Raw genomic sequence first — 20,987 nt, forward strand, 5'->3', positions numbered from 1 at the left:
TAAATGAGCATTCATTTGTGATTTTGATTATTTGTTACTTTGCAACGTTGGCGGTGAAAGCAAGGAAATCTGCCCACTCACCATTAGTCTAAGTTCTCTGTTGTCCTCTGAGACTTTTTCTTGTTTGGATTTGGAATCAGTAGCAAGCCTAGAGAGGGAGACTCCACTGCTAACTAGCTACCACTATTTGGGTTCACCAAAATTTACGCCAGGCTGTAGACATATGACGCACACTTTAGTTGATGGAACTTTAGGCGTAGAGCAATGAAAAAGGAAAATTATAATGTTAAAAGGTTACTTACCCGTGGCATACATTATGTCCTCCTGAGACCCTGTGTCCTCATATGGACGACATAGCATTGTGAGTTTACTTGACCTTATACTTCATTTTGCTTAACTAAGACCTGTTGTCCTTGTTCATGCACTTTTTTGGCCATCTAGTGGTAGTAAGACCACAGTACAGTAACCCATGTAAAAACAAGATGGCAGCCATCTCTGCCAAATCAGCCTGCAGATGATCCTGACACAAAAGTGGACAAGGTACAAAACCTGATCTCATTTTATGGTTGAAACTTGTTTATTTATGATTAATGATGTTTGCAGTTTGATACGGCGACAAATTTGACCAATTTTAGCAACAGTAACAAGCTAAGACTCTGTTAATTAGAAAGCGCTCATTTGACGACACTGGTGCTGTGTCTCAAATCGTGCACTTCTGAGAAGTATGTTAAAATGCAGTGCACTGAGTACCCGGATGGTGCACTCAAATGGTCAAGAAGTTGAGTGTGGAGCTATGGACACTTCTCACCCTCAGTGGTTGCCACCTTGGCTACGTAGCGGAAAAGGAGAGACCACTTTTCAAACTGAAAATAGCGTTTGAGGACTGTGCAACCATGAATGCCGCTGCATTGTATAAATACATGAGTGTTTTGCACTAAACACCACTATACTGTTGTCAGATAGATGCCAGCAGTATGTTTATTGGGTTAATTTAGCAGTCTGCAAGGATTTGGTACTGTGAGTGATAACGCCAATGCTAATGTTAGTTTGCTAACTAGCTAATTTGTGGTCATCATTTCCAGTGAGTGCACAAAGATGTGTTTGGTTTGAGACAACACTACCCTGTCAAAATTCACGCACAACGCCAATGAGTACATAGTGCACATTAGTATACTATAAGGAAGTGTACTAATGGAAGTATGTGATTTGAGATTGTTTAGGTTAAGGTTTAGGTTTTTTTTAATACGTATTGGGTCCTACTGATCCCACATAGCTAGGGAAAAAAATATTTATATATATTTATATGTGTGTGTGTATATATATGTATGTATATTTGTGTGTATATATATATATATATATATATATATATATGTATATATGTATATATAATATTAAGTATATAAACATTTTGAGGCTACACCTGTAATTTTAAAAAGAGTCTCTCAAAAGGAGAAAATAAAAACGGTGAAATGAGGTTTCATACGAATAGTTCTGTTAACCACACTACCACACTTTACATTTATCTGTATTCACACTGTTATTTTAAAATATCTTATTCAGTATGTTTTGTCCCACATGTATTTCCATACAGTGTGTCCCTGCAGAGTGTTGTGAGTACATCCACCAGCTGAAAGCTAAAGTGAGCTGAATTTTTAAGTAGAAAACTCATCTTCCGTTTTCTCCCCACAGGACGTGAATGCAACACCAAACAGCCCGAGTAACAGGGAGGGAGAGAGAGAGAGAGAGAGAGAGAGAGCAGCGCAGATGAGCCCCAATGAACAGCAGCCGGGTCCTCTTTCAGACCGACACACACACACGCTGACACACACCACGCTCCACATCCCACACACACAAATGCCAGGACACTCATACACATGCAATCCAATAACGAGAGCACCGCCAGTCCGAGCTGCCTGCCGCTGCCGGTGGCAGCCCTCACCGCTTCTCCGAGCCACAGAGCCGAGAGCCCGCTGTGAGAGGAGCTCCTGCTGCCTTCCTCACACAAAGGACAGGAGAGCAGAGAGCACAGAGCCGGACTCCTCATCTGGGAGGCGGTAGATAATTCAACAGCAGTGCTGCGAGGAGGAGAGACAGACAGGAGGGAAGGTGAGTGAATGCAGTCAAGTCCAGCTGCTGTTGCTGCTGCCGCTGCTGCTGCTGGAGGAGGAGGAGGAGGAGGAGGAGGAGGAAGAAGCTCAGTGTCTGGAGAGGCTGAAGGAGCAACATTATCTTGCACAGACCCACAGTCAGAGCAGACGGCCAGCAGCGATCAGAGCACCTCCAGGCTTGCAGATGTGGAAGGAGAGCTGTGCAAGTTCTAGTCCTGGGTGAGCCAACTTCACACGCACACGCACACACGCGCACACACACACACACACACACACTCATCTGGTGGTCCACTTGATGTGCTATCTGACACTTTTACAGACCAAAGATAGCTCTGAGCTGTGAGATCATGCACATGGGATTAATCCTTTTTGCCTCCACCGCCTGTGTGTTCCTCCAGATTTCAGTGGTCAGGACTCAGTTAGACCGATGACCTGCAGAGAGCATGAGATTCACCCTGTGATCATCGTGACACTAGTTTACCCCCTCAGCCTCCTCTCACACTGTCATGGTGCAGTCCCGCCTGATCGATTTGCTCTCTAACTCAGATGGACATGGGCTCTTATTATCTCACGCTGCCTGTGCTTTCCTTTTGTCATCCTGGAGATTTTGCGTCCATGCAAGCAGAAGCAACTCTGTGTGAGCGTGGTGTGTATGGTGTGTGTGTGTGTGTGTTTTGTTACCAGTTCTCAATTAGGTTTTAATGATCTAAACGGGGGGCAGAGAGGGGAAGGCAGCCTTTGATCGATCCCTGCAGTCATCTCAGTGTGAGAGGCTCGGTGCCTGTCGTCGGCGTGACACATCTAAGCCTATGCCTGTGTTTGCTCAGCCCTCTCCCCGCTCTGCTCCTGCTCTTGCTCTTGCTCCTGCTCCTGCTTTTATTCAGGCTCTGTTCACTTCTGAGTGCAGTTCTGGAAATAAACTGTTTTTATAAGCACGCTCTGAATACAGTTTTGCTTTAATCTTGTTCCCCGTCTGTCATGGTTTGTCACTATATCAGCAAATCTTGCATACATTAGCCTGAATACATGAAACTCAATGCAAATTATCATTTAGATTGCAAAGTCTTCTTTGTTCTTCTAAGACAGTTGAAAAATAGAAACAAACTTGCTGCAGAGGTGGTGAGCACAACTGTAATGGGTTTTCTTTAAGTATTTTTGTTGGCATTATTAGAAAGTTGACAGCAGGGGGTGACAGGAAATTAGGGGAGTAACTAATGGGGTGTGACACCCATCAAAGGTCCCTGGCAGTGTTTGAAAAGGGGACATCACAATTCATGGTCAGTTCCTTTACCCCTTCGACTTTTGGTACACCCCTTGATGTTTTACGTTACAAAAACATGCAACAGATTGGAAATAATTCATGAGACTGCACAGGCATTTTTCTGTTTCTAACACAATTGAAAATAGACATAAACTTGCTGCACATTTGATGATGGCCACAAGTGTAATGGGTATTTCTTTAGGTAATTTTTGTGGCATTATTAGAGAGGTGACAGGAAATTAGGGGAGTGATAAATGGGGAGCAATGCGCATGGTCCCCCGCAATATTCAAACAGGGGACATAACAATTCATGGTGAACTCCTTTAGCCCTTCGACTATCGGTACACCCCTTGACGTGGGTTTTTACCCTGATAAATTAAAAAACATGCAGCTAAATGCAAATTATAATTGAGAAAGCACGGCCGTCTTTCTGTTTCTAACACAATTGAAAGATAGAAATAAACTTGCTGGGCATCTGATGATGGCAACAACTGTAATGGGGTTTTCCTTTTAGGTAATTTTGTTGGCATTATTAGACAGGTGGCAGGGAGTTAGGGGAGTGACACCCAACAAAGGTCCCTAGCAGTGTTCGAATAGCGGACATTTCGGTTCATGGTCAACTCCTGTCGCCCTTCAACTATTGGTACACTCCTTAACTTGGGTGTTTAACCTGACACACTAAAAAACATGCAAAAAAAAAAAAAAAGAAAATTATAATTGAGATTGCACGGCTGTCTTTTTGTTTCGAACACAGTTGAAAGACTTGTGATGCATTTGATGATGTCCACAACTGTAATTGGTTTTCTTTAGGTAATTTTGTTGGCATTATTAGAAAGTTGACAGTAGGGAGGTGACAGGAAATTAGGGGAGTGATAAATGGGGAGCGACACCTAACAAAGGTCCCTGGCCATATTCACACAGGGGACATAATAGTTCATGGTCAACTCCTGTCGGTACACCCCTTAATGTGGGTTTTTATCCTGATATTTCTGACATAACTGAAAAGCTTCTGTGCATTTGATGCTGGCCACAACTGTAATGGGTTTTCTTTAAGTAATTTTTGGGGTATTATGAGACAGGTGGCAGCAGGGAGATGACAGGAAATTAGGGGAGTGATTAATGGGGAGTGACATGCGTGGTCCTTGGGAGTATTTGAACAGGGGACATTACAGTTCATGGTCAACTCCTTTCGCCCTTGGACTATCTGTATCCTTAATGGGGTTTTTACCCTGATGTGTTACAAAGACACGCAACTTGAGATTGCACATCCATCTTTCTTTTTGCGGAGTGACATGTAACAAGGGTCTCTGGCAGAATTCGAACTGGAGACAGTACTTTTCAGGCTCAACGCCTTAAACCCTTAATGAGGGTTTCTACCCTGAGTTTCATCTTGAATCCAAGGGTGAAGGTTTTGTTTCTACACTGGGGGGTTGAGGGTTCTGTGCCAGAAAATTGTGAGCATCAAAAATGTAATTCTCTGCATTTTGATGAATTTTTATGCAACAATTTGAGCTTTTTCTGCATCAATTTATGGTGTAAAGTCTTGTCATTGCCTGTGTTTTAGTTATCAAGGGGTATGTGTCCCATGCTTCCCCCTGACATCTACACCTACGCATGAATTGCAGGTAGTACTTTAAGCGCATAGCTTTATGAGGCATGGCACCTGCCCTCTTAGAGATATTTTACTAATCACAATCACAGCAGTGCAAAAATCCACATACGCACTGTGTTGCACATCTTTTAATTTTTCATTGCCGTAACATCTCTGTAATTAAAACACCAGCGCTTCATCCTCACTGTATTACTCACTTCTTGTGTGCAGCGACGGAGGCATTAGCAGGTTTGTTTACCATCCAATTAAATATCTCAGACTTTTATCCTGTGACACGGTTCAGTAAAAAGTTGGTGCATGCTCCCCATGGGAACTGGATCTATAGATTTTTGGATAGATGTTGCTCAGGAGGAAGAAGGAGTCGTCATTAAAGGTGGGGTTGTTCGATCTGCACCTCCTTTTGTCTTGTTGAAGTGTTCTCGAGGATCCGAATCCCAAATTGTTCGTGCTGGCCTACACAGTGTGTAAAATAATAGATTAATGAAAAGCATATTTCCAGGTCAATTAATTTTCATTTTAAATTTAGATTAAACATGGACTTGTGTCTTTCTTGTCTTAGACGTACCATCACCGTCTCATGGACTCCCCCCTGCATGTCAGGAGCCACAGTGGCTGCTCCTGTCTGAAAATCAACAGGAGAAAAGCAGCATTGAAGTGAATGCAATTATACAACAGCACTTAATGGCACCCGAGGTGCCACTTAGCCTCCCTATCTGACAGATTTATGTGTCAGTAATGAAATGTCTGCTGACAAGTCTATGTGGCCCTTGGAGTGCATTGTTGAATCAGGCCTGTTAGTCTTGCCCATTACTACTCCTACACTTACCTTCTCATTTTGATGCTTTCTGTGCCACATAAAGCTGTCAGCCATGCTCAATAGTGACATTACCTCAGCTTAACACTGCCAATGCCCAGCCTCATTCTTTTCAACTCTGGAGTATTTATGAGAGCAGTAAAGCGCGGATGCATCCGCTGTCAGCAAGATGAGGGCACCTCTGCTCTTACGGAGAGGGCAGTGTGGAGCGACGAGGAGGCAAAGGAGTGTGTGCCCCTGTGAGCGGCTGTCAGATACCTGCAGGCACGCTGGCATGTCAGCTGCTGCGGTTAAGATGTCCCGCTCCAACGATCATGGGCCTTTGTATACTGGCCGTCCTCCCACTCATGGACTACTGTAATGCCATTATAGATGCTCAGATCAGGCTGAAACCTTAATGCAGAGCTTAGAGAGAATTTGGGCCTTACAAGTATTTTATTTCCAAACATGATTGATTCATTTGACATTATCGTGACGATAGAGTCTGGCTGACCTCGTTACATGACAGCAGTGGTTTCCAGCCTTTTTTTTTTTTTTATCAGACAAAGTGACACAGGCCTCTCGTACATCTCTGTAGACATCATTTGTTATTTCAGAAATGTGTTCATGGATCTTGATTTTATTGGACCATAAAAATGGATATAAAATTGGGTGTTGCAGTATTTTATTTTTTTTTATAATCAAACTGTCAGTGTTCAGGTTGGTTTAAAGGTGCAGTGTGTAAAACCTGGTCACATGCTTCAAAGAAATACGGGTCAGCATTTCTCTGGTCTAGTACTGGGTCCGTACAATCTACATTTACAGTCATTAGTTATTTAAAAAAAAAAAAAAAAAAAAAAAAGATGACCGCTAACTTACAGCAGGGCAAAAATATGCAAAATTTTCACTCCGGCCTCATCACATATCGACGTTTGGTCATAGACTTTCCATGTCAAAATGCGTAGGTGTGGGTGTGTTGGTTGTTGATGTGCTGAGACGCCATGTCAAGTTCTGCCTGTTACGTGCATTGTCTGTTTTCAAAATACACTTCAATTTTAGCAGAAAATGTACCGTTTGCATACAGTGTCTTTCAAAATAAACACACAACACTGGGAATTGACGTGGTTTCTCCTTCAAATACAAACACTGATGGTTACATTTCGCCAACACACGCATGTGGTTGGGTGTAGGAAAAAAAGAACAGGGTTTTGCTTTGTAATCTTATGGGACGTGAACACCAGCTTCCTGGGTGAAAGTCTGGTTGTTGGACCCGTCCACCACCACTCCCATCTGCCCTACTTTGGGCTTTCACTGCTTTAACTCATCCTTGTCCTGCCGCGTTTTCCCCTGACGCCACCAGGTGCGGTGAAACAGTAATGGTGACCAGCTGCATATCATGCTGATGTGGAAGGACGTTTTTTTTTTTTCATGGGTGTCTGAAGCCAGAAGTCAGTGCCCAAGTGCTGGATTTTGATGACATCAGAGTGAAACCGGGTTGCAAACTTTGACCCAAACTGCTGAATTTCTGAGAGCCAGTCAAATCACACCACTGTCTTATAATTTTCACGTGTGGTATCGGCCTGTAGTTTATGATATATAGTGTAGTTTGTATTCCCCAGTGTTAGCAAGACTATAGCAGCAAAAAAACAGCCATATTGAAACCATATATTGGCACCCATTGTAATGTTTTTCAGTACTATATGTGTTGTCATTAGTTGCACTTAAGATATGTTTTGCTAAATAGCTGACACGACATGTTACTTACCTGTCTGAAAGAAATGTTCTGAGCTCACCAGGAGCTGTCTTCAGCTGCATAAAGCCACGCCAGTGTTGACTCTTTTTAGCATATATCACTTCTCCTTTTTACCACTGAGCGTTGTGTTTTCACCGGGCCCCCAGAAACAGCACCAGGCTTTGTAGCCAATTTTAGTCTGGGTCCATCATGTGATGCCATGGGGCCTAGAAAGACTTTTTCCCATTGACTTACATTGTGAATGAGACGTCTTTAAATCAGAGGATGCATTTTTTTTTTAATGTCACAGCCCCCGCGAAATTACTTATTCCGCCATCGGGTTTTTGATCCATTCAATCTGATAACATTACAAAAGTTTTAAAGAGCCGCACGATAAAATCATTTCATCCTCATTCAAGTTAGCAGAGCACTAAACCAGAATTAAGCTGCTTGGCTGGCGGAAGTCTCCAGTGAGCCCCCTCCATGGTAAAGCAGAAGATCAGGGTCATTTCAGACCATGGAATTCAAGCTTTTTTGGCTTTGTGCATCACTGAACAACTTTGATAGGAATGAACAAGGCCCTGCTTCTAATGCTGTATCCAGTTATCTTTATACATCCACAGTATTCACTGACTGGGGGCTGTAGCTTTACTTCTTCGTCCTCTCACGTTGGATTTGAGGGCAGACTGGACGCTACAGTGACTCACTATTTTATTTGTATTTATAAGACAGGACGGGGCTAGCTGGTTAGCATGCTAATTTCAGTAGATATCTCATTGTGGTCTTTGATGTCACGTCAAAACTGTTACTTCTTCACATTCTGTTTATAATGTTAATTCATGTTTTGAATGTTTTCAACTAAAATTTTGGCCTCATCCTGCACATTATACGTTTAAGATTACATTCATATTATTACCATTTCAATCGTTTATCCATTACTTTTAGGAAACTGTTTCTCTGCTCAACTCATAACTAGTACTCTGAATTCCAGTATGTTGTGTCCAGTTCTTAAAATGGAAGCAGAATATCTGCATTTATAATTCATAATTATCTGTCATGTTTCTACTGTGCTATAGTGACTTAAGGTACATGTTTTTTTTTTACTGTGCAATTATTCAAATGTACAGTATTCTTCAGTACACGACTTTATTCACACCAACACCTCTTGAATGTATATATTTATTCAACATACAATGCACATAACTGTACATATGTGTCATGTTTATTTGTATACTTATTTCTGTTCTATTGATGTAAATATTATAGTAACCATTATAGCATAATGCAATTTTTATAGTGAATGTAGCACAATGCACATATTTCTATATTTTTACACACTTTCAGACTCAGCACATTGAAGATATATATGTTATTCCTAATATCTTAAGTGTTTGTGCTAAACATTATAGCATCATGCACATTTTTATTTCTATTTTACTTTATTACTTAAATTTACAAATTTCCATACTCTTATTCTTACTTATTATAATTCTCTTTTCTTTATACTGGAGCGACTGTAATGAATCACAATTTCTCCCTCGGGGATTGATAAAGTATTTCTGATGATTCTGATAAGTTTTTTAAATCACATCATAATTTCTATTACATTAAATTAGTTAAGCTACTCTGCAGTCCTAGCACGTTACCCCTGGCAACTGCATAAGAAGACCCTGCGGTACAAGTATCCCTCGTTGGCAATCACTGCCTCAGAGAACGATCATCAGCGTGACATTAAAACGGGCCCGAGTCTGTAAAAGACATTCAGTACGACTTAGTGAAATTAGACTATAGTATGTATTTCCGGAGCTTAAGCAGGGCCCGATATCAGAGTTTTTATTCCAAATTACACTGTTGACCTGTGGAAAATAGGCTGAGGCTCGAGACAAATTAGTACGGCAGTGCAGTAATGAACTGCACACTGCAGTTTGTCATTATAGTGCCATTTATTTAAACGACTCTAATGGAGCCTCTAGTAACTACAGAGCTTTGTTATGTTTTTTGAAACCATCAGGATCAAAGCCAAAGCAATACGTCAACCCAGTACGATACAGCAGCCTAATAAAAGTGCTCTGATGTTGAGGCGTCCATTTATCTTCCCCAAATGTGGTTTTGCTTTTTGAAGATGATGCAATTTATGCCAGTGCCCTCTCAGAAAATATATTTCTCTGTAATTCAGAAGTATATTAGCGTACATACATTTCCAGTTGCAGGACCTATTTATAGATTATATGGCAGAGTGCACACACAGCTATAGTGCTACAGTATCATCCAGCACATTTATCCGAGCTCTGACCATTCACCCAGGATGGCTGTCTTACACTTTTCTTATCTACCTCTGAGGGGCTTTCTGCAGTTCACTCTTTCTAGATGTTTCACAGAAGTCTTCTCTAAACCAAACCGGTTCATTTAAGCCGATGATATGTCCTGTGTGACTTTCATGGACCGTCTCAGGAGGGCAAGAGCCGCGGCACAGGAGATACAGAGAGGAAGTGGAGGGGTGAGAAAGAGGAGTTTTTGCTCTCTGGATGCTGCATATTTTATGTTTTCTAAGGTCTCTGGATGAAAGTATGTGTGATGAGCTGACCGTAGGATTACGTAAGTACTAAAAGGCAAACCAAGGAGTCTCATGAGTAGAGGTAGGCAGTGCTTACACACCTAAAAGCAGTCCGGAGAATACGCTATAGCTTTTTCTTCTTGCATTAAGTCATTTTGTTTGCCCAGTGCTCCTCTGGAAATGTAGAGCAACAGTCCTGTTGATGTGCATTTACTCCTAAGTGTCCTCAAAGATCAACAATTAGAGCCTTTGGTGTGAGCGAGTGGATATTTGAAATCATGTAACAAGAAAAAAAACTGAGCTGTGTTATGAGATGAAGTGCCGGGCATTTGGGGAGTTTATATACTTGTCGCTCTCTCCGCCTCATTTCATTTTATGTATTTCTATCGCTGCTGGCAGCTTAAAGTGCTGCAGCCGTCCAGCCATAAAACAATATTCTTCAGTATAGATCGACCATCATGAGTGAGAGCACTGGGGAAAATGGAGTTCAAGGCTCCTGCCTGTGTCCTCGTCAGGAAGGTGGTATCCTTACCAGTCTGAGGATTACATACTGCGTTTGCATCGTTAGCGCTGATACAAGAAGACGATTGACTGGTTTAGACTGAAGCGGGCAACAGTCTTATCATGAATAATCTCCTTCAGTCAACACCAACACGGCAAAACAGTGAAATACCCCACTTATCTCTCTGTGGGGGGTCACATGAGACACATGACTCCACTGTTGCACATACTCTGCTATTGTTACACTCACAACTGTAACTGTGTTTTCCCACTGCCCAAATACCCACTAATACCCGCTAACATCTGGCTTTTTATGCAGTGGGAAAGGTTACAATCACCACTCACACCCAGGTCAAATGACTCTGCAGTAGACACAGGTATTTATCGACTCAGGCTAGGATCAGCATTGATGGAAACCTTTACCGGCGAGACGCAATGACGTGCCCCAAAATATCATCCATCTCCGTCCAACCAGAGCTCAAACATCGTTCCAAATTAGTCAGCACCAAGTTTGAAAGAGAGACTGAGTAAGTAAGAGATATATAGAAAAGAAGTAACCACCGTAAAGTTTCCACAGGACGTTAAAGGTGACACACCAAATAAAAATTAAAAAAAAACACAGAAAGGTATTCTCATCTGCTTCAGAGCCATGTACACAGCTCTAGTCTGCTGACAATGGCGAAGGAGTCTATTGCCTAGTTTAGTGGGTTTTCCCATGTTTAAAAACACCTGCATACATGCACTAGTTTTGGTAGAAAATGCGTATATGTCACCTATATGATGATCAGCCACTGGCCCCTCGTAAAACAATGGAAGACAGGAACTGAAATTACTTTGAGACAAAGGGACGTGAATTAGCAGCTGAAATGTTTCATATAAATTACAGTAAAACTTAAAGGAAAAGTATTTTTCAACCCGGACCCTGTCTTCTCAGATGACTAATGGAGACATCAATTGTTGAAATTGGTCTTGTGAGAGTGCTGCAGCTGCAAAACAGGCTGCAATTTAACCCATGGGGGCAATTATGCACCGTCAGTGTACGTCCATTAAAAGTGCTTGCTTTTGCCTCTGACAGGCCTGGATAGTTATGAGTGTCTGACAGTATAGTGGAAAGGACCCTACAGAGAAATAAAACCTTTTTCTTTACCTTTTGTTTGGTCCAGTCTGTTTGCTATTGTGTTTAATAAAGTCTGCCTCAAGGAGGCAGTCTCACAAGAGGTGAGTTGTTGGACAAAGTCAAAGGTCAAGCTGAAGGTGAAGGAAAAAAATCTTCATTTCTCTTTAGGGATCCTTCCCACAATGTTGTCAGACACTTTATAAAAACCTGGGCATGTCACTGGTAAAAACAAGCACTTTTCGTGGATGTGCAACGACTGCATGCTAATGCCCCAAGTGGTAACATTGCAACCTGTTTTGCGGGTGCCTGCTACAGCACTGTCGCTCAGTACTGGACCAACTTTACAAACTGTAGTTCCCAGTAGTCATTTAAGTGCAAAATCAAGGGAAAATAGGGTTCAGGTTGAAAAAACATCAAAGTTTCCCATAAAAGTGCTGCAAATGGCAATGAAATAATAACTGATTAAGTAAAAAAGATATTTTAATTCTACACAGTCAAAAATCATCATTTTACCGAATATATGGAAATAACACAACATAAATTAGTATGTACTAATACTTGTTTTTTTTCATATCTAGACTGATTCATTATTCTAAATACATAATTAATGAATCTGTCATTATAATGATAAATTATAGAGGAGAATATAAATGACTAGAATGAATAATTGATTCTGCAAAGTATGTACATGGAAGTGCCAAAAACTGCAGTTCCTTGAACGGCCACTTGAGGCTGCCTCCAGAACAGACTAAACCCCCATAGACCTCCATGTTAAAGTGCCCAAATTTACAAAAAAAACAAAACAAAACAAAACATGTTAACAGCCTGGTACCAAAAAATAGGGTGAATAAACTCACCCGTTTACATTTTATCAAGGCCCAAAATTACACATATTTAAAGGTGTGGCTGCCTTAGTGACAGGCAGTCTGCGAGGTGTCGCTAGTGGTTGCTGCAGTCCAAGAGTCAGATCCACCCCTTGTTCCTCTATAGCTTAGATGTCTCATCCAAATATAGTCACTTCTGGCTCCAAAAAAACCAAAATGGCGACAGCCGAAATGTTAAACTTGAGGCTGCAAACTGCCCTTCGACAAACCAGTGTGTCATGTCAGTAGGGGTGGGAATCACAGAGGATCCACGATACGATATACTTAAGTCACGATACAATATTATTGCGATTTAAATATGTTGAGATATGCTGAGTATTGCGATAAAATATACTGCGATTTATTAGCTTTTTTTCAGCAGTAAATTTTGCAGAAAATTCGTCAACATCCGTTTTATCTAATAAGATAAAGTTTTCAGTAGGTTCATGTCACTTAAGCCATTCTTTTGCAGCAGCAAAATGTATCTAGTGGACTAAAAAAAAAAAAATTGATTGTATTATTCTAGTAGGCTACCTAAAATTGAATTTGTAATTGTCATATTAATAATTTATGTAATAAAATATTGATACTTGGCACTGTGTGACGGTACACAAATATCATGATACTATGCTGTATCAATTTTTTCCCCCACCCCTAGATGTCACAGTAGCTATGTCCATTATTTATACAGTCTGATTTCTACCTGATGTTCAGTGTTGATACATGTGCCCTCTCTAATGCTGAAACAGTCCTCAAAACAACACAAAAATACCATATTCCCAAAAACATGTTCATGACTCAGCGGACTCAGTTAAGCTACGGGGAAAGTTCTTGCCGTATCACGACTATCTAACCCTAACTGATCCCTGCGAGCTTGAGGAGGCAGATAACCGGAGCAAAGGGCATTTTTTGTAATGCAGTAAATTCATGAGATGCAGCTTTACTAGTTCATGTGATCCCTCCAGCATCCAGAATTATATTTGCCAACTCACCTGTACAGCCACATAACTTGATCCTTAACAAACGTGTCTACAGCATCGCAGCAGCACCGGTGAATCCATACCGTGCAATTTAATTACATCTAACCTTAGCTCTCTTCAGCACTTTGTATAAACACCAAGCACTAAAGGTTGTTTTCATCCTTTCAATAAAATCCTAAGAGCTATTTGCCTCCTTCTCCAGGTTTGAGAAATGTTTTCCATCTTCAAATGAGCAGCTAAATGAGCTGCAGAGCTATTAAGATGTTAAGACAGTTTAAAGAGTAACCTTTTATTTATTTCACCTGAAACACTCACACCATTAACTGCATTTATATGTGATCAAAAATACATATTTTTAAAAGGTTACCACTCATGGATCAAAGAGCAAATGTAGAAATACTTCCAGTCACTAAATACTGTTTCTATTTTGTATAAACCAAATGATAGATTCCACTTGCTATGCTTCCTTCGAGCTCTGTTACAAACTACATTTGTAGCAGCTGAGTGAGGCAGATACGGCTTTACTGTATTTTTGAGCCACTGTGAAGAACAAGCCATGTCCTGTGGGTTGACTCAAGTTACACACATCTTTCGTACCATCTCTCCACGGGCCCCGCACACGAGATAGCTCTTTAATCAGCTCTCTTCAATTATGTAATTATGAAAAAAAAGAGAGAGATTAGATTAACACTTGACATGCAGTGTGCTTTTGTTGCAGGAATGACTCCAAGGTCTGCGCTACGACACACAAACATTCACCGTGTTTCATTTGTCTTTGCCTCAGCCCTGAAACGTTGCATGCCCTTGTCGCATTTAGACAAAAAAACATCCTGTGATTGGAAGGAAATGTAATTTAATTCAGATGCTTATAGCTGCACACACACACACACACACACACACACACACACACACACACACACACTTGTCACCAGCCTTTCCCAATTGATTTTGAAGTGCTTTACGACTACAAGTAGCATTTTTTTTTTTAATGAAATGTCCCTTATGTCCTGAGCCTACTAATGACTCTGACTCAGATGAGAGCGTTTCGTGTTGTGGTCAGATGCACTTAACACTCTGCAAGCGTATTAAGCTCATGATTAATTAATCATACCTCAAATGGCTGCTGTTGTCCTTGACAGTCAAAGGAACAGTGTGTCAGATTTAGGGGGATTTAGTGGCAACTAGCGGTGAGGATTGAAGATTGCAACCAACTGAGACTTTTCCTGGTTAGAATTCCTTTAGTGTTCATTGTTCAGGAGGTTTTTACCAGGAGCCACATTATCCACAGAGATTTCCTCCTCTCCAAAACAAACAGAGCAGGTGATTAGAACCAGCAAAAAAACACAATGAAGCAGTTTCACGTTAAAAATATGTGTTTTTCTGACGCTGTTCAACATGTCGGAGATGCAGCAATTGCTAATGTGTGCTCACTTTTTTGTTTTGATAACTTAAGATGTAGACCAGGAGTGTCAAACATACAGCCCGTGGGCCAGAGCCAGCTCACCATAGGGACTTGGATGATGACTTGGTTAATAGGTGCAAGATTTTAGGAGTAAGTTAAACAGTGAGTGGCTGCTTTATGTAAAATGCTGTTTCAGAGGCGTATTCACCCTGATCGCGATATAGTTCTCTGAAAAAAACCCCCAACAAAACACTAAATACTAAATACTAATAGATATTAAGCATCTTGCAAAATATTTTCAATCAGCAGTTTGAGTACAAAATAAACTGCATTAAAGTCTATCTTAAAACAATATTGATGGAGCCCTATTGCTAAAAAACAGAATTATATGGATAAATGCACACATAAATTCTAGGAAGTAGGCTCAATGTGGGAAAACTGTGACATTATTGAAACTGCACTTATTTTTCTTAAGACATCTGAGGTTGTTCATGTGTTTCATAAAAGGATGAACATTCCCACAATGTACCTTATTTGTTTGCATCTAAATAAAGGGAAAAAAATTGGAGCTGTTGTTATTTCTAGATTGGGTCCGTCCCACTTGAGATCAAGTTGGGGAGTTTGACACCCCTGATCTAGACTGATCTAAACCAGTAAAAACACACACAAAATGAAGCAGTTTTACATAAAATGTAAAAATGCAAAAACATCAACGGCCCCATCTAGAGCCAGTGTTTGGTTTGTCCGTTCTGGGCTACTGCAGAAACATGGTGGTGCAACATGGCGATCTCTGTGGAAGAGGATCCACTTCCATTGTATATATAAATGGCTCAATTGAAGGCAACAAAAACACGGTTCTTAGTCTTCGTCTTCATTCACTTCTATAAATAACCACATCTTAATGACGACAGGAGACCACTTCATGCCAACAAACTAACGGTAAAACAATTGTGTCACTCTACCGTTCTCGTGTATTTTCTCAGACTGAAAATTTCACAATAAAGGCTTCACTTCCTGTTCATTTGTTAAATGTACGGTAATCATACAGGACCAATAAAGATATTCGCAGGGGTCAAAATATACAGGAACACAGTAACCTCACATATTTAACAACCTCTTCAACATAACACTAAATATCTTTCTCTCTGTATTATAGCAAGTCATACCATCTAACAATAAACAATCTTATCATTGATTTACAGGTGGGATGATGATGATGTATGAAGATTAGCATGATCACAAGTGAGCGCAAAAATGACGTCTGTGTTTATTTGTTTACGGAGCTCTCTCAAATATCGTCTGCCCCCTCACTTTCCTCATTAAGAAATTGGTCTTTGAACCTCGTGAACCTATTTGAAATATCCCAGCGAGCTGTCGGTATAAATGAAGATTAAAGATTCATGCCTTTTTGCATCTTCATATCAGCCCATGACCCCGAGTGCTCCGCTATCTCTCCGCTCCTTGGATCACACTGTCGGAACGCAAGCCGACTTTTATCTTCTTTTCAGCCACTGAACATAAATCAGATAATCGGTTGATCAAATCATTTTCGTGAAGTGGAGATCAGTAGAACTGAGGGGATGAGAGCGAACTGCTCAGTGAGGCCGCACTCGCTCCGTTTGACTTCACTTGATTTTGCCCTCTCTGTTTGTTGCTTTGTGTGTCGCTCTCTGGCTCTTTGTACTTTCGGAAGCTTGCGTGTGTCCTTGGTCGCTTGGTTGCTTTCTGGAAGAAGAGAGGCATTAAACTGGAGAGTAAGAGCTGCGGTTTAAACCCCGTCCATGTGTCAGTTCAAGTCCGTGACCTTCAATATTTAAATGAGTAGTTCACCAATTTTATTAATACACTTATTTGTTGTTTGGAGGAGAGTTAAGCCCCATTCCCACAGGACTGGTGTACCAGGGGACCTCATGTGATTTCGAAGCTGTCTGTGTTTTGTGCAGCATGTTCACATGGGATAAGTAAAATACGGATTTTCCTTCAGATTCATCACAGCAAGATGAGCCTCCTGAATTTGTGCCCAAGATGCTGTCACACTTTCATTTATAATTGCCAGTGCAGCCTCCATTAGGGAAAAGCAGGGTCAGTTGGGACATTTTTGTATTGACACAAAATAACCTTCCGTTACTCACAGCCTACCTGAACAGTTATGAAAATAATTTGATCCCTGAACAGATACAAGTGTCTGCAAACAAACTATCCAACCTTGTCTCAGTCCAAAGTCATCGAAAACTGGCGCTGGGGCAGTGACTTCCGGCGTTGGACACAGGCGTCCTTTCATGTCGTCATGATACATGGCTGGTCGCTGTTATTGTTTAATGGCACCCGGTGGCGTAAGGGGGAAACATGGCGGGACAACAGCTAAAGTTAAGACAGTGAAAGTCAGAGTGGGGTGGGTGCCTTTCACGTCATATCTCGATGTGGTCGGAGTGAGAATGTGTTGAATTATCAAGTTTTTAAAGCTCCACCCAGACATTTGTAAATGTAAAAGAAGTGCATTTCCCCCAAAATTTTGTCTTTCCGGGACAGTTTGGAGACATTGTTCTGTGGTAGAAATATGTAATTTAAAATGAAAAAAGTTGCAGTCTAAATTTGAATACCTTATGTTTTGAAATTCACTTGTTCACACATTTGAGGAAAAAGAATACATTTGTAAATTTTATGGAGTCTTTATTTAAGCACGGCACCTATCAGCTAAGGTTATCATAGGTTACAGGTTCATTTTGCAAAAAAAAAAGAAAGTCAATAACAACTTGAGCAACTCAAGAGTTAAAAATAAAGGCAAATAGTTGGATTCCTGCTGGCAGCATGGTGGTGCAGTGGTTAGTATTGTCGCCTCACAGCAGTCTGCATGTTCTTCCTGTTAGCTCTGTTTTTTTCCGGGTACTCCGGCTTCCTTCCACAGTCCAAAGACACGTCAGGTTAATTGGTGACTCATAAGCCCTTTATAGATAGGAATTGTGCAAATATGCAGGAAAGCCCAGTCTTTTTTCAGCATTGGCAGTATAAAAACGTTTCCCTCTTGCTACTAGCTGCTCATTCCTGCTATCAGCTGTTTCCTGTTTATCCACCGCCAGTGGGTCGCACATGCGGCGTCATCAACAGCTCCTCCCACAAGTCATCAACAGCCCCTCCCGTGGCAAAAGGGCACCTTGTTCTTTTTCAACCAAAAAGGTTCCGTCAATATGTTTACCCCTACGCGGCGGAAAATTGGGCGCCTTGGATCAACTCTCCAATCCGGCTCTGTGTGTATAAACGCTCGTAGCTTGCCGGCAAAACGGCCCAACATTCACCGGAAATCTGGCAGTGTAAAAGGGGCCTTATTACCTGTAGGTGCAAATGTGAGTATGAATGGTTGTCTGTCACTATGTGTTAGCCCTGTGATGGTTTGGCGGCATATACCCCGCCTCTTGCCCAGTGTCAGCAGGGATAAGCTCCAGGACACCCGCAACCCCAACGTGGTAAGCAGTTACGGAAAATGAATGAATGAGTTGAACTCTGCACATTTAAAATATGCTTCCACTCTCCCCATTCTCAACCATGAAAAAGGCATGGAGAAAACAAAAACCTTGCCCCCCAAATCACTGAGATGCCAGTTCTAATTTTAACACATGATCTCTGTGTTAGTGAAATACGGTAGGTAATTTGTGGTGGAACTTTTTAACTTGACAGATCACAGACATCTCAGGTTCACAGGAGACACACAGTCAACCTCCAGTAGTGTTACACATTCATTTAGATCCCCAGGTAACACTAGTCCCGTGTGAACAGGATTTGGACGATAAAGATCAACACCCTTGCATGTGTGCATAGGTAAAAAATAGCCACAGCCAGCAGCTGGTTAGCTTAGCTTAGCACAAAGACTGGACACAGAGAAACAGCTTGCCTGGCTCTGTCCAAAACTAACAAAATCCGCCTACCAGCGCCTCTAAAGCTCCCGATTAACACATTGTATCTTGTTTGTTCAATACGTGCAAAACCCAAAGTGTGAAAAGGACAATTTGCTGTTTTACAGGAGGTTATGTGCCGGACTTCTTGTATTAGTCGCACATGCTCAGGCTACTGTTGCACACAAGTGTCTTGGGAACAAACTCTCCTCTGTGCAACACAATCTGACAGGCTGACACGTCGCTGCTTAACCACTGCAAGCTAACTGCTACCCGCCTAATGCATGCAAAAGATCATTTGAGATTTTGAGCACCAGAGGGATGACATTTTATTCCTCCTTAGTATACGTCTTAATAAGGTGGAGGTCGCGGCGAGGTCGGAAACGTCCTGTTGTACTTACCGCGTTCATTAGTGCTTTTGAGCTTGTAGCTCGAAGGTGTTGAGACCATCTGCCAGCTGACAAAAAGTGTAACACATTACTTAATTACGAGGATGTTAATTTGAGCTGGGTTGCTATTTTCAAGTGACCTTTTTAGTTTGACGAGAAACAGAAATGTTTTCACCCCGGATTCTTTGTGTGAAGGTTGAGCTTGGCAGGTCTGGAGACTGATGACAAAGAAAAATGACATCACTGATGATTTTAATTACAGAGCTTGCGTTATTAATACCAGTCCAGTTTGAATAGAGTGTTTGAATGATATGATGACAAGCTAATTAAGGAAATCTAATGGTGTATTGTTGGGGTTATATTGCAGGACTTAAATCTTTAGGCATTTTAATGTGCAGGCATGTGTTGAAGCGAGTCCGTCTCTTCATGCAGCTCCGCAGAGGGACAAGGTATTTTAAGGCAAAAGCCTGTTTCCAGCCTCCCGTTTGAAAAGGATGTCAAAGCCAGGAAGAAAATCTCTCCCTCGCTTTGTTTCTGCATCATTTGAACTAATAAATCTGCAGCTGTATGTGTCCATGTGCAACCGTGACAGATGGGCGTGATAAGATTGTGCTTAACAGACTGTGGTTCCTCTTCCTCCCTCGCCTTCTTCCTCTCGTCTTCCTCTCTTTCTGTCTTGAGGAACAAACAGATTCAGTTTGCTTGTCAGAGGTGTTTGATCAGAGGTAGTCTGCTGAGGATCTTTTCTTTGAACTGACTCCCAGCTGTGGCCAGTTTCTATTCTGTTGTGGGGGCATTGTAGAGGCTACACTCGGCTCGTGAAATAGCACACTCTATGCGCTCACTCCATTTTTATCTGTGGAGGCGGCTTGCATGCTGTTTCAGAGAAGTATGGGGTTATGCTTGTCAGTATAGATCATAATCTGTGGATCTGTGTGCCTATGAATATCCATGTGCGCATGCATATGTACCTAAACATGTCTACGTATTTCCAACGCCCTCCTGTCACATTCCCTCAGTTTGACAGGGGAACTTCCTGATCTGTGCCATTTGCCACACTTTGAGGTGAAGAGGACAAGCTGCTCATGGACATCAGGGTTATGAATTTATCATGGGAGCCAACAGACACGCAGGGAGACGGTGTTGCACGGGGCTGATGCTCCCCTCGTCTTCACTAGCCTGTCTTTGGTTAAGGATGAATTATTCATCTATTTTTTTTTTTATTTTTTTTTTGCCTTAGAAAAACATTGATCGTCCCGCCTGCATGACAGTCGGCCTGCATGACAGCACACTGTCAGAACTCACCTCATCTCTTTCAAAGACAACCCTGCCTGCCTTCCTTTCCCTCTGTCCCATATAGTGTACACCCATAGCTTTCAAAGAATTTTCTTCATAGCCTCCCACTGCCTCTCACTTTTGTCTCACGTTGAAACGTCTCATCAGAACCACTTTCAGTGGATCTCTCGACTGTCTCAGTGTCGGGGAAGGCTGCGTCTGTGTGTCAGTGTAAACAGTTTCAGAAGAGCCTGTGAATAATTTGTACGTCAGGATGTAGCTGCGGTTGTGTCTGTTTGTATGGACGAGGCTTTTTTTTTTCTTTCTTTTTTTTGGTGCGGTGCAGTGTGTTTCTTACTCTATCCAGCATGCTGTTTCATCCCAGTACATCCGATGCGGAGTTCCTGTGTGATGTCAGAACAGATCTATGTTTAATGCGCAGGCAGGGCCCAATTACTCGCTGCCCATAGCTGTACCTAGAGACTTTAAAGAGGCCCCCTTTGCATGCCAGAT

At 41.6% G+C, this 20,987-nt stretch overlaps 2 protein-coding genes across 2 annotated transcripts in view; one reads left to right on the plus strand and one right to left on the minus strand.

Moving 5' to 3' along the window:
* Positions 1 to 20,987, minus strand: part of zgc:92140 (uncharacterized protein LOC447854 homolog) — a 670,238-nt gene that overhangs the window by 619,963 nt on the left and 29,288 nt on the right. The window lies entirely within an intron of this gene.
* Positions 2,065 to 20,987, plus strand: part of lingo3a (leucine rich repeat and Ig domain containing 3a) — a 61,409-nt gene continuing 42,486 nt past the window's right edge. The window contains exon 1 of the mRNA XM_049587233.1: positions 2,065 to 2,327. The gene's annotated coding sequence lies outside the window, so the exon portion shown is untranslated. The remainder of the gene's footprint in view (positions 2,328 to 20,987) is intronic.

The sequence above is a fragment of the Epinephelus fuscoguttatus genome, linkage group LG10 (assembly GCF_011397635.1).
Source record: "Epinephelus fuscoguttatus linkage group LG10, E.fuscoguttatus.final_Chr_v1".
Taxonomy (NCBI): domain Eukaryota; kingdom Metazoa; phylum Chordata; class Actinopteri; order Perciformes; family Serranidae; genus Epinephelus; species Epinephelus fuscoguttatus.